The sequence below is a fragment of the Alosa alosa genome, chromosome 11 (genome assembly GCF_017589495.1).
Source record: "Alosa alosa isolate M-15738 ecotype Scorff River chromosome 11, AALO_Geno_1.1, whole genome shotgun sequence".
NCBI classification, from domain to species: domain Eukaryota; kingdom Metazoa; phylum Chordata; class Actinopteri; order Clupeiformes; family Clupeidae; genus Alosa; species Alosa alosa.
In genome coordinates, this window is record NC_063199.1 from 9,775,116 (window position 1) to 9,797,781 (window position 22,666).

The 22,666-nt window shown below is 41.5% G+C and overlaps 1 long non-coding RNA gene across 1 annotated transcript; it reads left to right on the top strand.

Annotated features, from left to right (window-relative positions):
- The first annotated feature begins 1,155 nt into the window (after positions 1-1,155).
- Positions 1,156-4,383, top strand: LOC125303765. The gene is made up of 4 exons (XR_007195100.1): positions 1,156-1,466; positions 2,637-2,693; positions 3,676-3,711; positions 3,871-4,383. It is a non-coding gene; the product is annotated as an uncharacterized LOC125303765 (long non-coding RNA).
- The last annotated feature ends 18,283 nt before the right edge of the window (positions 4,384-22,666 follow it).

Below are 22,666 nucleotides of genomic sequence, written 5' to 3' on the forward strand. Positions count from 1 at the left end.
ACAGACAGATCAGCAAACTACTACAGGGCTTGTGGTCCTAAGGGAAGCCCACAGCCCCCAACACTATGGAACAGATTTGAATGCCTCTGGGACGTGAGAGAGGAATTTCCCAGGGAACAGACCAAAAGCAGGCAGCAATCAAACCACAACAATAGAAAGATGGGCACAGACAAGAAGCAGCACTTGACACCTATTCATCCCACAACCCTCGTTCTAGGCGACTCTGCTGTGAGACATATAAATGGGGAAAGGATGATTGTATGTTGTTTCCCAAATGCTTCAGTGTCTGACACAAAAAACAAGCTTGCAGAACTGGTGTCAAAATATGCAACTATCAAGCGCATCATTGTGCATGTTGGAGCAAATGACATCTACAGAGAACAGCTGTATGTCAAAGAAGATTTCAAGAAACTTTTCTCGGCCCTATATGAGCTTGGAATACAAATTTTCATCAGTGGCCCACTCCCAGCAGAGGGAAGCTTTGTATTTTCCAGACTATTCAGTTTAAACACCTGGCTCATAAAAACATGCTTGTCAGTTGGGATGAATTTTATTGACAATTTTAACCTTTTTGGAATCACCAGGGAATACTTCAGACCAAATAGTACAGAGCAGAGTTGGACTGGGGCCAAGATCTTAACCGAATACTATCACCTCTCTCTCCTGCACCCAACATTTTTTCTGCCAACCTTGAGCCGAGCCTCTGATAAGCGCTCAGTGGTCATACAGACGGAACAAGCGGATGACATCAATAACTCCGCTAAACCAAAACACTCTGCACAGGCTAAAACAGAGATATGCCCAACCCCCCCTGCTGTGGGGCCCTCTTGTAACCACCTGCTAGCCTCCACTGAAATGCAGACCTTGGAGAAACATAAACAACCAGCTCAACAATGCCCAGCCATGTCCACTGGACAAGATAAGATGGGTGCTGCTAAAATGACTCAAAGTCAATCACTGGCGTCAAACTCCCTGGAATCTCAGCAAACAAATGGATGTGATGAGCATGAGGAGATAGCACCTATCAAAGCTGCTGAGAAGCTATCAGAAAGGAAGGGTCATGTTGTAACACCAGTACCAATACCCCTCCCCACCTCCATCGACTCTTTGTCACCACAAAAACACAACAACATGCACTCTTAAAAGTGCTGGGTTATTATTTTAACTAAAGCACTGGGTTAATGACATTTTTACTTTTTATTGGGTTATCATAACCCATGCTGGGTTATTGTTAAGACCCAGGTGCTGGGTTAGTGGCTGAGAGCACAAAAAATCATGTAATGCACCCAGTGCCTGGGTAATTTTAACCCAGTCATTGGTCATTATAATATAGTCTACCAGTTGGATTGACAATCGCAAAGACATGAAGACAACAGTCTTGTACCCCTGGAACAGTGTTCTAGAATATTTGATTGCAACCGTTGGTCCTCCACATCAAGCGACAAGCCGGCAGTGAAAGCTCGAAGGTATGTTGAACTTGTGTAAAATCCGTATGCCACAATTTATATGATGATATATGATATGATATTTGGTAGAATGCATAGACTAATCCGGTGTAGGCTAACTTTTTGAAGATAGTAACGTTATATTAAGGTTAACATTAACGGTGACGTTAACGTTGCTACACAAGCTATTTTTCAAGCTATTTGGTTAGCTACACAAGCTATTTTTCAAGCTATTTGGTTATGTTAGCTGCTAACGTTAGCTGCTAACTTGCATACTGTGGCCTATACAAAACTGGCTAACTTAGGATAACACATAAAAAATAAACTCATTGTAGAAGTGTTTTTAATCAGATACTGTATTCTATGACGTCTGTTGTGGTTAGAAAGTGCTTTTGTTCAAATCTACACACCTATGGGATGTGTTTTCAGCAAACGTTAGGTAGGTAGAAGCTAGCTAGTTAATTGCGTTAACGTTAGCTTGCCACTTAACGCTGGCCATTGCAGGGAGTCATAGCAGAGGTGAAGTTCGGCACTTCTTTTGAATCTGAGGGACTAGAGGTGACTACATATTTGGCATTTACGTTCAATTTAAACAGAACAGAAACAGTAAAGCGGAACTTCAAGCTTAACTCTGCCAAAATGCAGCCTAGGGTGTTTTTGGGAATGTACCTGAATCAAACTTTAGTTTAAAACCATAATTACGTCCATTTTTAAGCTTCTATGAGTTGTCGTTTTCGGGTGGGGTGGCCTTTTGAATGCACTACTATTTTGATACATGATCGTGTCAAAATCTGTATTTTTAAAACACTAAGAATGCTCAACACAACTTGAAACTTTGATCGAAGTATTATCAGTGTCTATACACATGAACTCGAGCATTGAGAACATTGTTCGTGTACACATAGTTTACTAAAATGAAAGGGTTTGTTTTTAAAATAGCGCTAGCGATTTGATGCGATCATGTATAAAAGTAGCAGTGCTCCTATCATCAAAAGGCCATTTTACCTGAAAACGACAATGCAAGCTTAGAAGTGGCGCTTCGGACTTAATTTTGCTTTTATGACATCCTCTACATTCACATTGCACAGTAGCCTAGATCACAATCTACATATTTGTCATATAATGTATTGATAACAAGGTCCTCAAATTGTCTATAAACTAATGCTCCGTACATGATTATCTGTTCCACAGGCAATGTTCAGCCCCACTCATATTCCAGATCCTGCCCAGTTTACAGCTGCAACACAGGTACACAGTAAAACCTTGACCATCATCACCCTAGCATCTATAATTTGGTTCTTAGCTGAAGTTCACTTTGGTTTCAGTCATGTGAAGTTTGTCATCAGGAACACAATATATGAGCAGATAGATCTAACTAGCCTACTATTCAAACATTGCCTTACATACTGAAATCCACTGCTTCATCAATCCCTTATTTAATCAAATATATCCCTGTTTGTTCCCTACATTTACTATGTGTGTCTGTTTCATAGCCATGTACAGTTACTCCCAACAGCAGCAATTGTTTTTTACTAGATGTATTGTACAGCTCAGATGTGCTGTTGCCGTTTTCGTTGCTGTGCTGCTCAATAATGGAATAATAACCATAATTTAGGTCAAAATTGAAATCACAATTATTTAGCCTAAACCAGGAGTTCTCAACATTTTCTATCCCATGGCCCACCTAGACATACTTGTAACAAAACAGGGCCTGGTAAATAGCATATTGTTAACTCTCCTGAATGTAAGTTAATTAACACGCAGACACAGAACAGAGTCTGTAAAGCAACTTTGTAAGCAATTAAAGCTGTGTCACTCACAGACACTCATTTCGGTTACATTACCTGTACAGTCTAGTCTGTTCTCCTGCAATCAAACTAGCTGTCTTAGTCTAAAACTACATACAGTCAAGTTAGTTTGACCCGAGAGCATGGTGGCTAGCTAGCAGGTATCTTTATATTAAAGACAATGTTTCTACTACTAGGCTGATAGAGATTCCACTTGGTAGTCACTAGAGTAGCTGACTGCCTGTTTCGGTTTTAATTTTGGGTAGGAAGAAAAGTCTCTCTCTCTCTCTCTCTCTCTCTCTCTCATAGGCTAGGCTGTGCAGAGTCCAAAAAGGCTGCCCTCATTCATACGTCATTCTGACTGAATCCGATATGATCTGACACTGATTACCTAAAAGAATCATTAATCTTTGTTTTAACCTTTTTAATCTTTGTGTTTCAAGTGTCCCGTCCAGACCTTCCACACAGGATCCCTCAAAGTAAGACATATTTTAGTGTATGATGTGTTTCATGTGTCTTTACTCTGTGTTATGGTAGGCTAGAGGCTGAGAGAGGGTAGTCACTAGAGTAGCTGGCTGCCTGTTTCGGACAAGACACATTTCATCCATTGTATTTTTGTTAACACCTATATTTTATAGGTCAAAGATTTCCCAGATCAGCTCCTGCAGGATGCACAGGTATTTTGGACAAGTTCTCTCTACTGTTGTCACTACACTACTGTATTATGAGCATTGCTAGTTAATTGTTTTTGTTAATTGTAATTGTTTTTTGTAAAATGTTTTTTAGATTTTAGTAAAATTGTTGTTCAAAATGAAATGAAACAGTGTTTGAATGAAATGAAACAGTGTTTTTTACTTTTGTACTGTAGCCCATTTGTGGCAATCAATAAAAAATATAAAAATTAATATAATGTATTCTCCTATGTCTATTTCAGCTGATTTTTTCAGCCCTATTTCACCTTGATGTACATAAGTAAAATAAAGTAAAGAAATATGTTTTTGGAAATCCATAAGCAAAAAAACAGAACACCCAATAGTGGGTCAAATATATAACCCAACAGAGAGGTAAATATGAACCAGTAATGGGCTGGTAGGTCATATCCATTTTTCTGGGTTATTTTGACCCATCATGTTAGTAAGAATGACCCATAGTTGGTTTGATAAAAGTAACCCAATTTAGAGTTAAAGTCACCAATCCAATGGATTATGTTATTTTAACCCAACATGAGGTCGGTCCAATAGTGACCCATGTACCTGGGCTAGGAATAACCCAATTTGGGTTGTTTCCAACCCAGCATTTTTAAAAGTGTGGAATACACTACTGGAATACATGCTGAAAGCGGAGCGTCTGCAATAAACTTCCCAGAACCTCAGCAGGCAGATGGAGACTCTGGATCAATTTTCAACCCCAACCTCCTTGATTTCCCATCACCACCCACACCCAATCACGTCCCCACCCAATCAAACTCCCCAGGCCACACAAACCCCCCTAATCTCCCATCACCATCCCCACCCCGTCATCCCACCACCCACTCAAACTCCACAGGATCCCCTGAATACCCATCACCATCCCCACCCAAGCACATGATGTTCCCTGCAAGAATGGAGAGACTGCTACCAGTAGCCATGCAGAGTTTTACTAGCCCAAGATCATTAGCACCAAAGAAGCGAAGGGCACCTCCACCCCCTCGCCCTCCCCGTTTAGAAGGATATCTTAAGCAGCAGCAACCTCTTAGTTCATTTTCTCAGCCGGCATATAGCATGGAATGTGCAGTGGTAAATACAGATGGCAGCAGCAGGGGACAATTATATGATGACTGTATTGCATGATATTCTCAGGGTCCCTGCAATATAAATGGTACTGACAGTAGTTTTGAGAACATGCCGGGACCCAGTAAGCCCATGACATTCTCTATTCCTGTATTGACAAGAAATAGAACACAAATGCATCGAGCTTATAGGGTAAACCAGTCCAATCTCCTACCCTTACCACATCAACCTCAGATTTCCCCCATGGATCATATTTCCCCAACACTTACAGCAAAACTAGCACTCCTAAATATCAGATCTCTTTCAAACAGATCATTCTTAATTTATGATCTAATTTGCACACACAACCTTGATTTTTTACTTTTAACGGAGACATGGTTAGATCAAGCAAACAGTGCTGCTACTCTCATCGAATCAGCTCCCCCAAATTTCAGTTTTTTGAGTGTTACCCGAGCAAATAAAAGTGGTGGGGGGATAGCCACAATTTTCAAGACGTCTTTTCAGTGCAATCAGTCGTCATTCGGTGACTTTACTTCATTTGAATATCTGTGTGCATGCATTAAGTCTTCTCCTCAGATTTTATTACTGACAATTTACAGGCCTCCAAAACATTCAGCTAAAGTTTTTCTTGAAGAGCTAGGTGAACTGCTATCAGTCGTTTGCAGACATGTGGACTCGAGTCATGATTTTAATGACTTCATACTTGACTTGATAAAATTCGACATGACTTGCGACTCGACTTGGACTTGAATACTATTCACTCAAGACTTGACTCGGACTTTGCCTCTTTGACTTGTGATGACTTGACATGTCTCGAATCAAAAACTAAATTTCCTGATCGTGTACCAGTCAACCCAGAGACGCTTTCCTGCGACTAAAAAAAAAAAAAAAAAAAAAATAGCGGAGACAAGCGGCAGAGCACAGTTCAGTAGCCTACTGCCACTACCCTCACACGCGTTACGCACTGTGTGTAGGGCATCAAGAGACAGAGGAAGGATCAACATTTAGCCAATCACTAGTAGCTTTACTGCAAACTGATTTGCACTCTTGTTAGAGAACGTTTGTCAAAAAGCACCAACAGCATGTTACATAAAGATGATACTTTTCGAGTCCTCTCCATTAAGATCCAACTTAAACTTATGCTAGGCTACTGCATTTAATTGAGAACACATCTAAGCACGCATCGAGAGGGGAGAGAGAAAACGAGTAGGTTCCAGCTGGCTTGTCATTGTTGATGATGATTGATATCTTCTTTTAAATATAAGAAACATATAAAAAGAAATCGTGGAAGCAACAAGTACGAGATTAGAGGAGATTGTGAATTTATCCGGTTCTCACTAGTCTACTATACTGTGATAAACTATGAGATCCAGATCACTATGACATAGCTGCACTCACTGTGATTTGGAAAGTGGACAAGAATATTATGAAGAGTTGTCTTTGCCTTGTGTAATGGAACTGGTGAGTCTTGAAGTATTCAATAATTTATTTACATGAAGCACATGATATGCCGATTGAAACGCATTCCACTCAGCTACTGTAGCTAGGTGGCTACTGGCTACCAGGCTCATAATTCACTTTTAATTGCAAACAGAAAATGTCAAGCAAGCATCATGTCATACATGCTTCTCTTTCTTTCAAAGGAATGAAAGCTGTTTGTGCCAACTTAATATCATGCTTATCATTGTTAATATTGTGCTATACATGTGGCACAAACAATTTTGAGTTTGTGGACTAGCCATAGGCTATATTTGAACGGAGCTGGTAAAAAAAGATCATTATGAGAACGTGTGGACAGTGCACCATTTACAAATTAGATAAACAGCATCAAATGTGTAGTATTTCTTAAGAAATGAATACTTTAAAACACAATTACTGTCATTATTATCTTTTAAATAATATAAAAGTGTTGACCTTGGCTTCCCTTATGAGTCACCACCAGCAGACAGCCTAATAAATTGTTTGCAGGCAAATCTGTGGCCTAAGCGCAGTGAAATACCATCAGTCAAATTATTACTCATCCTTACAGTGGGCTCCATGAATTTGGAAAAACATTATATATATTTGCAGCTGTGCTGAGTGTCATGTAGCTATCCGCTTTGTACAGATTACTCAGGTATGCACATGTGTATATTACACAGGTATGCACATGCATATGTCGTAAAAGATTACAAGACAGAAACATTGAACATATTTTAATCTGTATTTGTAAAAAAAATACTGTGGATTAGATGGAAGTGCTAAAATTATGATCGATAGTCTAATAATGGCATTATTAAGTGAAGAGTACCTGATGACTTGTTCAGGACTTGAAAAAGATTGGGACTTGGACTTGGACTCGACTTGGCTTTGATGTGACTTGGACTCGACTTGCCCTTCTCTGTATTTACTTGGGACTTGACTTGGACTTGACTGCTAAGACTTGGGACTTACTTGTGACTTGCCAAACAGTGACTTGGTCCCACCTCTGGTCGTTTGCATGGAGTTTGACTGTCTTATTATATCAGGGGATCTAAACTTGCATGTGGATAATCCTGAAAACAATTATGCCAAGGAATTCATTGCACTAATCGATACTTTCTCCCTAACACAGCATGTACAGGTGCCAACACACTCTCTCGGCCATACCCTCGACCTTGTTATCACAAAGGGTCTCGATGTCTCTGCAGCTTTTAAAGACCTGGCCTTATCTGATCATTTCTGCGTGTTCTTTGATGTGTCTATGTCCCCACACACTCAAAACACAGCTATGATGGTAAAAAGGAGAATCATAAATGATCAGACAAGTGCTCTCTTTGAGCAAACACTTTCACTAAAGTCAAGTCAACTGTCAGACTCTGAAAACTTATTTGATCACTTGCAATGCAAAAATGGCAAACATTATGGATGACATTGCTCCATTACAATTCAAGAAAGTTAAGGACAAACAGAAAGCACCATGGGGGCAAAATCCAGCAGTTAAACTTCTAAAAAGAGAGTGTAGGAAGACTGAAAGAAAATGGCGTAAATACAAACTTCAGATCCACTATGAAATCCATAAAGAGATGCTCCGCACATATAACTCTAAAATATGCAACGCAAGACAGTCTTTTTTTTTTCTAACATTATCAATAGAAGTTCAAATAACACTCGTATTCTATTTTCAACTGTTGATAAGTTAACAAATCCCCCCTCACAATTAGCGCCTAAACTTCTCTCAACTAATAAATGCAATGAGTTTTCATCTTTTTTTAAAGGTAAAATTGACTAAATCAGACTCAACATATCTGCTCAATTACAAATTCAACAACCTGAACTTCCAGCAACAAACTGAGGGAAACTAAACTTGATGTCAGAGTTCAGCTTGATAGACTACGAAACACTTGAAAAAACAGTACAGAATCTCAGCTCTTCCACATGTGTCTTAGACACTCTGCCTACCAAATTCTTCAAATTGTAAATGTATCACTGCTGTCTGGCACTTTTCCTAAGTCACTGAAAACAGCTGTTGTAAAGCCACTTCTCAAGAAGAATAACCTGGATGCCTCCATGCTAAACAATTACAGGCCCATATCCAATCTACCTTGTATTGTGGCAAAATTATTGAAAAAGTAGTCTTTAATCAATTAACCACCTTCCTAACATCAAATGGGTATTTTGATTACTTTCAGTCTGGTTTTCGGGCAAATCACAGCACTGAAACAGCTCTCATTAAAGTTTCTGATGACATACGCCTCAACACAGATTCAGGTAAAACATCAGTCCTAGTGCTACTGGACCTTAGTGCAGCATTTGACACTGTTGATCACAATATTTTACTACACAGACTAGAACACTGGGTTGGATTTACAGGCATAGTTATCAACTGGCTAAAATCATATCTACAAGAAAGGAGCTTCTTTGTTGCCATCGGAAACTGTACCTCAACACCAACGTCCTTGACCTGTGGTGTTCCCCAGGGGTCGATCTTGGGGCCACTATTATTCAACCTCTATATGCTCCCACTTGGACAAATCATTTAAAATAATTTGATTTCATATCATAGCTATGCAGATGACACACAAATTTTATTTAGCTCTATCACCAAACGACTATGGTCCTCTTGAATCTATGTGTCAGTGTATAGAACAAATCAAGACCTGGATGATCAAAACTTTCTTCAGCTGAACAAAGAAAAAACTGAAGTAATTATATTTGGTAAAAAGGAGGAAAGACTTAGGGTTGCCACTCTCCTTGACACAAAAGGGTTGAAGGCAAAGGATACTGTTAAAAATATTGGTGTATTAATTGACAGTGATCTAAATTTCAACAGCCACATGAAAGCGATAACTAAATCAGCTTTTTACCACCTCAAAATATTGCCAAACTCAGAGGGCTGATGTCAAAACATGACTTAGAAAAACTCATTCATGCATTTATCTCCAGCAGGGTTAATTACTGCAATGGACTGTTCACAGGCCTTCCTAAAAAGACAGCTTTAGGTGATACAAAATGCAGCAGCTAGGATTCTAACAAAAACTAAAAGAACTAAAAGACCACATTACTCCAATTCTTAAGTCCTTGCACTGGCTTCCAGTAAGTCACAGAATTGACTTTAAAGCACTATTGCTTGTTTATAAATCAGTAAATGGAGCAGGACCTAAATACTTGTCAGACATGCTTCAGCAGTACACACCTTCTCGTCCTCTCAGGTCCCAGGTGAAAACCCTGCTAGTAAAACCTACAGTTAGAACTAAACATGGTGAAGCAGCTTTTTAGCTGCTATGCGGCTCAGCTGTGGAACCAACTTTGGATGACATCAAAAGGCCCCAACTGTAGCCAGTTTTAAATCTAGACTTAAGACCAAACTGTTCTCAGATGCTTTCTGCTAACTGTGCCGAGTTACAAATTCTGAATATGCCTTGATAATTATTCTACCTTGTCTTTTATCCCTTTTTTTACTACTTTTGCCTTTGTTTTTGCTTACTAATTATTCTTTATTTTTACCTTTTAACTATTCTTTGACTATATTGCCCTTCTATTCTTTTATTTGTTATTATTGTTTGGTTTTGTTTAAGTAAAGCACATTGAATGACCTCTGTGTATGAAATGCGCTATATAAATAAACTTGACTTGACTTGACTTGACTTGAAGCCCAAGCCTTTGCACGGAATCATTGCCTAAATATCAACAAATCAGGATGTAGGCTATGAATCTGATTGAATTTAGTATTGGCCATCCCCAAAATGCACCAGAATACAGGAAATCACACCAAACAAATTAAAACATTTCTGGGGGAGGATCTCCAAACCCCCCGTCCCACATATAAGACAATAAGTGGGAGGCTGTTAATACATCTGGGCCCAGGGGCCCGAAAGTTCATAATCCGCCCATGCCACCAGCTGCCTGCCTGCAGCCTACTTCTAAAACTCCAAAGCTGCTTGCTGTCAGATTTGGTTCCGAGGGAACAAGTTCAGTGTATCAACAACACTCAATAACAGTTTATGTGATGTGTTAATCAATTACATTCCTAACAATTTCACAACAGCTAGTTCTGGAGTAGGCCATTCAACTAGCCCGCTTGCCTACGACGAGACACAGGCTGCGCAGTTGGCACCCGCTTCCTTATTTGGGGTTTGGGTTGCCAGGTTTTAGCCTATGACAAAACAGTTGAAATTGAAACTAAGTGATCGTGTATGTGTAGGGTGTATTTCATACACAACCTGGCAACCTGAATGGATCAATGATTTTAAAATGAAGTTTGATGGCCATGCAAATTACGGGAGTTTTCCGGGAGAAATAACAAAACGTGAGGGTGCTGGGAGATGACCTTGAAATACGGGAGAAATCCGGGAAAAACGGGTGTTGACAGGTATGGCGTAAGCAACTGGCTTCCAGCTATCTCCTTCTGCCTGTAACAAGACAGCTCCAAGACCGTCCTTCGATGCATCTGTTGAAATCTTCAGTCTCTTGTTGGGATCATAATACGCAAGCACATTTGTCAGTGTGATCTTTAGAGCATTCCATTCTCGCTCTTGATGTCCACTTGAACTCGTTGGAGTCATGGAGGAGTTCTCTCAGTGCTGATGTTTTCACTGATAGGTTGGGTATGAACTTTCCAATAAAATTGATCATTCCCATTATTCTGAGCACACCTTTCTTGTCTGTGGGGCGTGGCATGCCTAGAATGGCTTTTATTTTCTTCTCATCTGGCTCTATTCCTTGAGAGGAAAGCTAGTCTCCAAGGAATGTTATTTCTTGCACACCGAATTGGCATTTGGCGTGGTTTAACTTTAGTCCATGTTCACGCACCCTTTGCAGCACTTTTGTCAGTCTATCATTGTGCTCAAGTAGAGTGGAGCCCCAGATTACCACATCATCTACATAGCAACGAACCCCTTCTAGGCCCTCTAGCATATTGTCCATTGCTCGATGATATATCTCAGATGCTGAGATTATGCCAAACGGCATTCTCAAGAATCTATACCTGCCAAAAGGCGTATTGAATGTGCAGTACCTTGAGCTGTCATCATCCAACTTGATTTGCCAGAATCCCTGAGCCGCATCTAGCTTTGAGAAGTACTTGGCTCCAGCCATCTCACTTGCAATTTCCTCCCTCTTAGGTATTTGGTAGTGCTCACGTTTTATGTTCTGATTCAAATCTCCTGGGTCCATGCATATTCTCAGTTCTTTGTTTGCGTTCTTTTTGTCAACACACACCATTGAGTTTACCCAGTCTGTTGGTTCTTCTACTTTTGTGATGACTTGTAACTGACATCCTTTCCAGTTCCTTTTTGAGGCGCTCCCGAAGTGGAGCTGGAACTCTCCTAGGTGCATGGATCACCGGAGTTGCATCCTCTTTGAGTTTGATTCTGTACAGTATGTGCATGGAAGGCATCCTAGTCCTTTAAAAATGTCATGGTAACGATGCACAATGGACTCAACTGTGCCGGTGTGCACACTTACTGCTTCTGAGCAGTTGATGTGGTAAACTCTCCTCACCAGGTTCAATTTCTTTGAGAAGACACCACCAAGCAGTGACTCTCGGCCCTCAGGTACAATAGAGAACATTATCCTCTATGGCATCATCTTTTACATTGTCACATGACACCATGCCAACAAAGAAAGTCTCACTTAGGTCAGTATCTTCAACTAGCCTCACTGACTTGGGCTTGTCCTTTGATAAGCACTGTTTTGCAAAATGATTTTTTCCATTGCAATTGGAACATCTTTTGCCATAGGCAGGGCACTGCCGGGGCTCATGTCTGCTACCACAACGTTTGCAGGAATACGAGGAGTTTGCAGGAGCTGCAGCATCTTCTCTGTTTTTCTTTTGTGGAGCAGGCTTAAACTTTTTCGTCTTATTTTTGACTACAGCTACCTTGGCACTGTTATGTACCACCACAGCACTCGCTTCATTAAACGTCTTTGCGTGCTGTTGGGCTAATTCACTAGCATGACACAGTCTCTCTGCTTCTTCCAGAGTCAATTTAGCATCTCTTAACAGCCTTTCCCTTATCCTTTTATCTTGGATTCCATAAACAATTTGATCGCGGATCAGAGTCTTTCATATCTCCAAAATCACATGACTGTGCCTTAATCTTCAAATCAGTCACAAAGCAATCAAAAGTTTCGTCGGGCTTTTGCATCCGTGACCGGAACACATACCTTTCATACACGATGTTCTTCTGTGGTGAGCAATAGCACTGAACTTTCCAAGTATGGTGTCGTACTTCTCTTTGTCTTCATCTTCGCCGAACTCAAATGTGTTGAATACTTCTATGGCTTGGGGACCCGCTGCCGTAAGTAGCAACGCAATCTCTCTGGCGTCTGGTTTATTGTCCAGTCCTATGGCAGCCATATACAACTCGAACTGTTGCTTGAAAGACCGCCAATTGCTGTCCACGTTACCCATCAGTTTCAGTCCCTCCGGTGGCTTCAAAACATCCATTTTTATGAGTCCATTGAAGCTTGACAAAAACGGTTTACTCCTGGTACCATGTGTTATTTGTGTCTTAATAAAGCCACTTGATTTAATTCACAATGAGCTTGTGCTCAAACTTTATTGTCTGCACGAACATTATCAACTTGAACCTAGCCAGTAGCTATTCTTGTTCATCTCTCCAACATACACCATCGTCCAATAACTAGGTAGTTCCCCCTGCTGGTCACATTAGGCATTACAGTTGATTAATTGCATATCAACACAACAGGGTGTCCTTTACACAGTCTAGGTGGAATACCTCACTGCTGAAGGTGACCAGCTTCATCATTAGGCTGTCCTGCAGGCCAAGAATGGAGTAAACGTTTTCTTTTACCACTTGAAACTGCAGGTTGTACAGCTGTTCATTTAGCCTGAAAGACAATGTCACTGCGACAATCGGCTTGATCGTAGATCCGGCAAATGCTACAATATTGACCTGCTTGATTGGCATACAGTTCTTCAGTGTGCTGGAAAAGTTTGTAAGTGTGTAGGGACATAATGTTACATTTCGCCCCTGTGTCCACTTTAAGATTCAGTTGTTTTTTGCCATTAACAATCAGAAAACAATGTCCTTCCATGTGAATTTTCCTTTCATCACCATACAAAGATAAGCCTTCAATGGTGAATGTGTCTTCACTTTCACTGCCAGAGTCTGTTTCGGCATATAGCTGGTTTACCTGTCTGTTTGGCCTGCTTGACTGGGCAGACCTGCATTGGCTTTTGAAGTGGTTCTGCTTCCTGCGGTTGTGGCACTGTTGGCTAAAAGCTGGACACTGGTCACGTTTTGCTGGATGGGTTCCCCCACAATTTCGGCAGCTGGAGATTGATGATGGACTTGTTTATGTTTTATTTGTATAGCATCCAGCACTGGCGGTTGTTGCAGTTTTTGGCATGGAGGGTTTTGCTATGCTTTTCTGTGAGTTTCTGTGAGTCCACAGTTTCTGTGGCTTTAGACAGTGAGTGTAAGGTCAGTCTCTTTTAGCAGTGTGCGTCTGACACTGTCGCTACTTATTCCACAGACCAGTCTCTCTTAATAGTTTGTTTTCCAATGCACCAAAACTGCAGTTTTTAGCCTGATTTCTCAGTGTACTCACATATGCCTTGATTGTTTCGACAAAGTATCAGAATGAAAGTTTGATTCTTCTTTATTAATGTCTACTGTCTTAACAGAGATAATCCACATACATGGGGTTCCCGCTAACCATACATCTAAATCACCTGAAGTCAATTCCACAAGAACCATTCATGTAGCCTACCAGCGGAGGGGTCTTGTTCCGCCCTGAAGGGACTTATTTTCCCAATAATGGCCGGCGTTCTATACATTATCCCGCTTATTACACGGCTACTTGCCAAAACGAAATAATAAACTCCCCACGACATGACTTTAGCCTTGCCTATTTGTTACAGTTCATCGTGGCATTTGCTGAGAAACAAATAGTTCGCAACAACACACGCTGAACTTGAATGAAACATTCTTTAGAACACAGCTGTTCAACTGTCTGCTTTACTTTTGAATGAAGTTCCAGTCCTTGCGTAGTGATATGCAAGACGTATCAGAAGCACAAAACCCATTGCCATTGACAGCGGTAATTACTGTATATGTTTGCAGCGGTCATTACATGAAAATATTTTACCGTAGAACTTTGGGAAATCCCATTCAAGCCGAAGGAGCGTTCTACTTGCCTTATGAAGAGCCGTGTAATAAGTAAGGGATAATGGACGACACGGTGGTCTGTTCACAGAAGTTAATGCACGGTCGAGGTTGTAAAACGGCCCCGACGCGAAGTGGAGGACTGCTTCGGAATCTGATTCAAAGGCTTTGAATTGCGCGAACCAGGCCACCTGTGTCGAGGTTGGAAAACGGCCCTGACGCGAAGTGGAGGGCCGTTTAAACCTCTTAAGTGCATTAACTTACGTGTACAGACCGCTGTGGAGTCCATTATCCCGCTTATTCCACTGTTGCCACTTGCATTGTGCTCATTTCCCGTTACAATTCAAAAGTTTTAATTGCTAAAACTTGTCTTGTTTGTAGAACTACTTTCTTCCAACACATATCAACTAATTTCTCAACTTGCAGGACAAACTGCAGTTCTTCTAAATGGATGGTTGCTACTGACCAAAGGCCAGTCGTTAGTTCTATCTTTCCCGTTGTCAAGCGGGCGTATCCCAAGATTCTGATGAACTTTAGCTTTAAAACATCGCTATTTTACTTACATCCATCTAGCTAAAAGCCACCTCCGTCATATGCTACAATGTTGCCATGTTCTGAACTAAACTTCACGAGTTCGGCGAATTAATATACAAGTGTGATACGGCCAAAAAAAATGGATCTTAGGTGTGCAAATAACATACGGTTAATGGTCGTTCTAAATTACGTAGGACAATGGGAAATTCAACCAAGTGTTACACCCCTGAAACCGGGGCAGATATAATCACAGAGTGATTTTGGTGTGGTTTCCTCAATATCAGAGTTTAATAGAATGCTTTTCAAACAAATGCACGCATTACCATAACATACAGCCTGCTAACTTTGTCTAACTTACTGGTTAGCAATATCTAGCTTAAATGACCAGTTTTATGTTCAAAATGCACGCACAATATTGAGCAGAGAGATATACGAATAATTCGTAAACACACATGAATAGTGATGTGCCCAATAAAGCGAGGCTTCGGAGCTTGTGTCGAGCAGAAAGTGGCGTGCCAGATGAAGCCCCGGTTCGAGGCTTGTGTCGTTTCCATAAAAATCACGTGACTGATGACAAACCAGGCCGGCCTCGGTTTGTGAGTGTGACGTCTGAAGCTTCGTTTGGGACACACACCCACGTGACTGCTTCGGAATCTGATTCAAAGGCTTTGAATTGCGCGAACCAGGCCACCCGCTCTAGTGTCGGAATGAGTTGTGTTACGTATTGCAAGAGTCAGGCAAAATTTGTGTTTCTATAGGGTAGCCCTGTTTTATATAGGATGCTTTCTCTGTTTGGGAATTTACGTTATTTTCTTTTTCCATCATGCACATAGAAATAAAGAAGAAATAGCCTAGGCCTAGCCTAAAGCTTTGCCATTTAGAACAATGACATTAAAACGTGTCTGCGTTGCAATCTTGTCTCAACTTCATGTAACAATCATGTAATTTAAAAGCAATACAGGCTAATAATTTCTATGTAGGCTTAACAATAATGGCTGACATAATATTTTCCTTTTTTTGAAAGTTTGATTCATGAAACGTCAAAACATGTCGGGCCATATAGGGTTTGGTTTAATTAGGCGCCTGGTCGTTTCCTTTTCACTCTCATCCATAGCGTGTTGAGGTTGATAATACTTCGTCCTGGTTCAGAAGCTAAGTGTCTACTGCGGTCGTTAAGTGGATGGGAGACCGATTGGACCATTGACTGGGATAACACATGATTTCACGCCTCCCAAAAAAACACCAATCTTCACGTGGATAACGAAAGTGACGGATTATGTTGCCTAATCGTATTTTATTGTATTGAATTGAGACAAACAGAAATGCAAATTTCTTGAATCACTTTTAATGTAATAAATGAGAACATTTCGAAGCTTTGGCATTGTGTTGAACGTTGTAGGCATTCTTTTCACTAGTCCGTGGCTGCGATAATTTATGCAAACCACTAGATGTCGCTGTGTTTTCCTTATCTTCCATGTTTCGAAGCTTCGGCACATTACTCGGCACATTAGGGAAATGTGCCGAGTAGCACTCGAGGCTTCATTTACCCATCACAACACATGAACATGTACGTCAAACAAGTGGTCAAAATGGCGCAGGCACGCCGTATCAGGCAGCATGGTTGAGAAACGTTTCTTCACTCACGCACATTAGCTACATTAAAATGCATACAAAAGTTCTCTATTTTTACATTCAAAACTCGATTTTAAACTAAGCAAATATTACACAACTGTAGATCTTACAATAACAAAAGAGGGCATAACTGTACCTGAAACAGGGGCAGATATAATCACAGAGTGATTTTGGTGTGGTTTCCTCAATATCAGATTTTAATAGAATGAGGAAAAAACCGCGATCTCCCCAAGTTAGGTGGGTGGAGACAAAAGCAATCGAGCCTAGCTCACGGATCAAGGGAAATGGTAGATCAATGACATAATGAATGTAATTATAAAATCAATGAAATACTTGACATCATAAACAACACAGATGAGTTTTGTTTTTAACAATTTTAACCACCTCTTGTAAATTATAAATCATGACTATGGTATTCAATTATCCATTTGCCATCCATTACCAAATGTACTATTTTTAAACCTATAACAGACCATAAACTAATCTTTTATTTCCAACTTGTTACACACTCCCCTACCAAATAAATGTCGTCCCGACATTAAACACATTTTACAATTTTTTCTTTCACAATTTCTCTTTTTCACATTCATTTTTGTCAACCAGGTGCTGACGATCTCCTATAAGCCAGTCCTCGAATAAAGGCTAAGGGTCATCGTGTGATGACAATCAACAGTCATTAGTAAAGAGTTCACTGCTGGTGACCTTCAAAACAGTCCATAGAAACAGTCCATATGTAGTGACTGACCACTATAAACAGTCCATATTTGGTGGCTGACCACTATAAACAGTCCATGTGTGGTGACTGACCACTGTTGTAAACAGTCCATCAATTGTTCATGTTGTCAGTCACAGGCTGTAGTGTTTGTGTTTATCAAACGTTGTGGTGTGTGTCAGTCAAGCATGTTGTGCTGTATGTGCTCCTGCTTGCTGGACTCCATACAAAAAGGGGGGCTGGACGTAGTATGGCTGTAGGGGTGTCAGCCATGGTACCAGTCCAGGTGCAGGGTAGACAGGGAACATCTGAGGTGATGGCTGGACGCTGTAACATGATGGTATGCCGAGCTGATCGTAGGTCATGCGTCTCGGAGGACGCCTCTCCCTGGGTGGCAGCGGGTAAGGTGGCTCCACAGGCTCGGCTGTGCCATGTGACGAGGGGGAGGCAGGCGGTGTGTGCTCTTCTGGTAAGTTTCCCACAGGTAAGTTTACCTCCTCATCAGCAGGCGCATTGAACTCCCCAGCGGATCTCCCTCAGAGACTGGTGTTAGCTGTGGTGTAGCAGGGGCTGGCATCTCAGTTCTCTCTCCATGTCTGTGTTCAGGTGCGATCACTGATCCATCCCACATCTCATCCCTTTCAGCCAGCTCTGTGGATGACCTGGATCGGTTCATAGTGAAAATCATACTCATCTCCACTGTCCTCATCAGACACCTGAGGTTGAGCTACTGGGTGGCGTTGTTCTTTGGGCTTCCTTTTGTCCCTTTTGTCTGTCTCTGCATGTGCTTCAAAAGGTAGGTAGTCACAGGGCATTAGTAGATTTCTGTGTAAAACTCTGGAGCGTCCCTTCTCTTTTTCTGGTTTCACTTCATATATTGGAAGGTCAGACCCCATTTGCCTTAATACTATGTGAATTGTATCCTCCCAATAATTACGGAGTTTTCCTGGACCTCCCCTGGGCGTTAGATTTTTAATCAAGACACGTTCACCGGGTTGTAGGATTGGGCCCCTCACTTTAGCGTCATAATATCGCTTACCCCTCTCTGCTGATTTTTTTGCGTTTTGTGCGGCAATAGCATAGGCCTCCTCCATACCTTGTTTCCACCTGTCCACATAGTCTCGCTGGTTACTGGAACCCACCTCTGTGTGCAGCCCAAATAATATGTCAACTGGCAACCTCGGTGATCTGCCGTACAAAAGGTAGAATGGTGAATATCCAGTTACATCAGACTTTGTACAGTTATATGCACACATCAACTTGTTCAAAGATTCTTTCCAGTTTGATTTCTGTCTTTCTGTCAGTGTCTTGAGCATTTGTAACAATGTTCTGTTCATACGCTCCACCTGACCGTTCCCCATCGGATGATAGGGCGTTGTTCTGGACCCAGCCACTCCGCTGAGCCTTTTTAACTGGCTGAACAGCTGGTTTTCAAATTCTCCCCCTTGGTCATGGTGGATGCGAGAGGGAAAACCAAACTTCAAGACAAAGTCATTGAAAAGGAGGTTTGCAGCAGTTTTTCCTGACTTTGATGTTGTAGCGTATGCTTGGGCAAAACGCGTGAAATGATCCACAATGACCAGGATATACTCATACCTGCCTTTGCATCTGTCAAGATGGAGAAAGTCAAGGCATACCAGTTCAAATGGCTGTGTGGTCACTATGTTTGTCAAGGGGGCCCTTGCATCATGACAGGGTTTTTTCTGCTTGAGACATGTGCAGGCTTTAGTCACATAGTGTTCTATGTCTGATTGCATATATGGCCAAAAGAAGCGGTCACGTACTAGAGATACTGTGCGGTCAGTGCCCTGATGTCCCATGTTATTGTGCAGCTCTCCCAATACCTTTCCCTTGTATCTCTCTGGCAGGACTAGTTGCTTACGGGAGGTGGTAGCTCTGTACAGGATGCCATCCTCTAATGTCAGTTTGTCCCATTCTCTAAACAGGCATTTTATCTTTGGACTGAATGCTTTCAGCTTTTTAACTGGAGGTCTGGAGCCTGACAGTCTGTACTCCATCGCTTTGACGGACAGGGTTGTAAAACATTCCGTCAATAATCTATTTTCACGGTCTTTAATTTCAGTGTCAGTTTGGTGTGATGTCATGGCCACAGATCTCAGTGAAAACAATAAGTAGCCTAGCGTGGGAAATTACCACAAAGCTGTCAGATAGGCTAGCCTACTCTCCTGCCACGCTCTCACCCTCAAATGCGTTCCCAATTAAATGAATTAGCAAAACGTAGTTAGAATATGTATCTCGATGTAACAAGCTGTTTTGACATTGTAAACGTTCTCTAAGAAGAGTGTAAAGCAGTTTGCAGTAGCCTAAAGTTAACCACAACGTCGTCTATTGGTGGAAAAAATAGCGAGCGGCCTATTTTAATAATTTGATAAACTAATAAATGCTCGGCGGGCCGGATTAAAGTGCATGGCGGGCCGCAGTTTGGACACCCCTTAGAACTGCCACAGCGAAATGTCAAATGCTAACTTAAATAACTGTTTTCATTGTTATAGGCTACCTTGCAACACTATCGTTTTGTCAAATCGCAGTTGCAGTAGGCTATTTAGCTCAGCATGATATTGATGACGTTTGTCTGTCAATGACAGAAAACACGTACCCTTTTAGTCAGAGAGGACTGTCATCTCGTTTTTTTTTAGAACACCAGTGTAACCGTATGCCTACATTATCAGTCAAAAATGTTCACAATGTCATGAAAACAAATGCCATTTACCTACCTGCTAGTTAGGTAAGTTAACCTCTATATCGGAAAGTGACCCATTAGGCCCACCGCCCTTGCCCTATTTTTTGTATCGGCCTATAAGTCACAATATTCATTTAACCAATACGGCAGATTCCTAAGGAAACGCAAGCACCCAGCCCATTTGGGTATCTTACTATATTTGTACCAAAAATAACATTGTAGCCTACAGTGATTTGAAGAGCAGTAGCCTAAACAGTGTTGTAAGGCTGCGTGTACAAAACCGCTTTACAGATCAGCTGGCTAACGCTGCTTCCAACACAGGGCATATGACTTGGTCCGCCTTTTGCGCCTCCCTTAACTGTTCTTTTGGTATAGGACTTATTGATGCTGTGGCTAACTCACTCTCAGCTGAGACGGAAATGGACGTGGCAGTGAAAGACCATGTTGCAGGGGACTTTTCCTGTACCTCTATAGCTTGAACGGCAGCAGCGATGGTGTTAGATGGCAGTTCCTCAGAGCATTCTCTCATTAGCGACTCGACATCCAGCGGCATCCTTGACAAAGCATCAGCATCACTGTTGTCCTTCCCTGGCCTGTACTTTATGTTAAAATGAAAATCAGCTAGCTCTGCAACCCACCTAGAAGTGGTCGCATTTAGTTTTGCAGTTGACAGGATGTAAGTGAGCGGGTTATTGTCACTATACACTGTGAAAGACGGAGCATAGTACAGATAGTCTCTAAATTTATCTGTGATCGCCCATTTTAAAGCTAGAAATTCTAGTTTGCCAGCATGGAGGTGATAGTTCTTTTCAGCTGTTGTTAATGTGCGAGAGCCATAAGCAATAACTCTGAGTTTGCCATCCTGCTTTTGATACAGAACTGCTCCTAAGCCTTGATGCGACGCATCAGTGTGTACAATGAATGGCTGAGTGAAATCAGGAAAGCCTAAAACTGGTGGGTTGAGTAGACAGTCAATCAGTTGTTCAAGTATGTGTTGGTGCTGGTCCGTCCACATAATTGGCTTTGTTGAGGGGACAACATGGCTTGCTTTCTTTAATCCTTGTTTTCTGTTTTTGTCTGTTTTCTTATTTGATTCTGCCTTCAGGGCTTTATCAGGGTCTGCTTTCAGGAGCTCATATAAACAACATGCTTTCTTTGAAAAGTCCTTGATATACTGCCTATAGTATGTGAGTAGACCAAGCATTTTTCTGAGTTGGCCAACTGTCTGAGGTCGGATGTCTTTTAATGCTCTAACGCATATTTCTGGGACTTTCTGGGATAATTATTTCTATTGTTTATTCACTCGTTCAAGTGTTCATACAAATTCACAAGTTCTGATCGGGTGAGTGAAAGTGGTCATTTCAGATGTTTTTGCCAGCACTTCATAAAACTCTCATAGTTTGAGAACTTCAAATTATTTGTAGGATATTGCTTGTTCACAACTTGAGCTGTGTATGCAAAGACACAGAGTTCAGAGTTCACACATTTTGGATAAAATACACTTTTGGAACTCCCTGCTAATACTTTTGGGAAAGTCTTTTTATTATTATTTCATTTGAGCTACATTTTACACTGATATGGCATGATGGCAATATAAACACAGCTAACAATGGTATTAAATTGCAGTAGCCTATGATTAAATGTAATGGAATATTCTACTAAGGTAGACTGCTGTTGTTCACAGCACTAAGCTATTTATGGTTATTAATATACTCCGAATCTCTGGCCCTCTCTTAGAGCCAGGCATAGTGAGCTGGCCCTCGGAAGAAAAAGTTTGGGGACCACTGCTCTAACGGCTTCAAAATCAGCTGGGTCAACTTTACTGCCCTCAGCAGAGACAATTCTGCCAAGATAGCGGACCTCAGGTTTGAACAGATCACACTTGCTTGGCTTGAGTTTGATGCCGTAATCTCTGAGCCGTCGCAGCACGCGGCTCACATCATTCACATGATTTGCAAAGGTTTTACTAAATACAAGGGTGTCATCCAAATAAGGAATGCAGATATCATCCTGTAGCCCTTCCAAACACTCTTCCATACAGCGTTGGAAGGCTGCAGGAGCGTTCATCAACCCAAATGGGATACGGATCCACTCGTAAAGCCCCCATGGGGTAACAAAGGCTGTGGGTGGCCTGCTCTCCTCTGACATGAACCCCTGATGGTAAGCTTTCCCTTGGTCTAAGAGCGAAAACCAGGACTGGCCACCTAGATTATCCATTATGTCTTGGACCCTAGGGATAGGCTGGCGGTCTGGCTGTGTCTTTCTGTTCAAGTCTCTGTAATCTATGCACAGTCTAAGCGTGCCATCCTTTTTTCGAAAGCACACAACAGGTGATGAATACGGCGACTTTGACTTCCGGACCCAGCCCTGTGCTATTAAGTCATGAAGGTAGCTCTTCATCTCCTGGTACAGGGGGCTAGGCACTGATATGTAAGTGCGTTTCACTGGTTCAGTGTCTTTAAGGGAAATGGTCATGCGCAAACTGTCAATGCA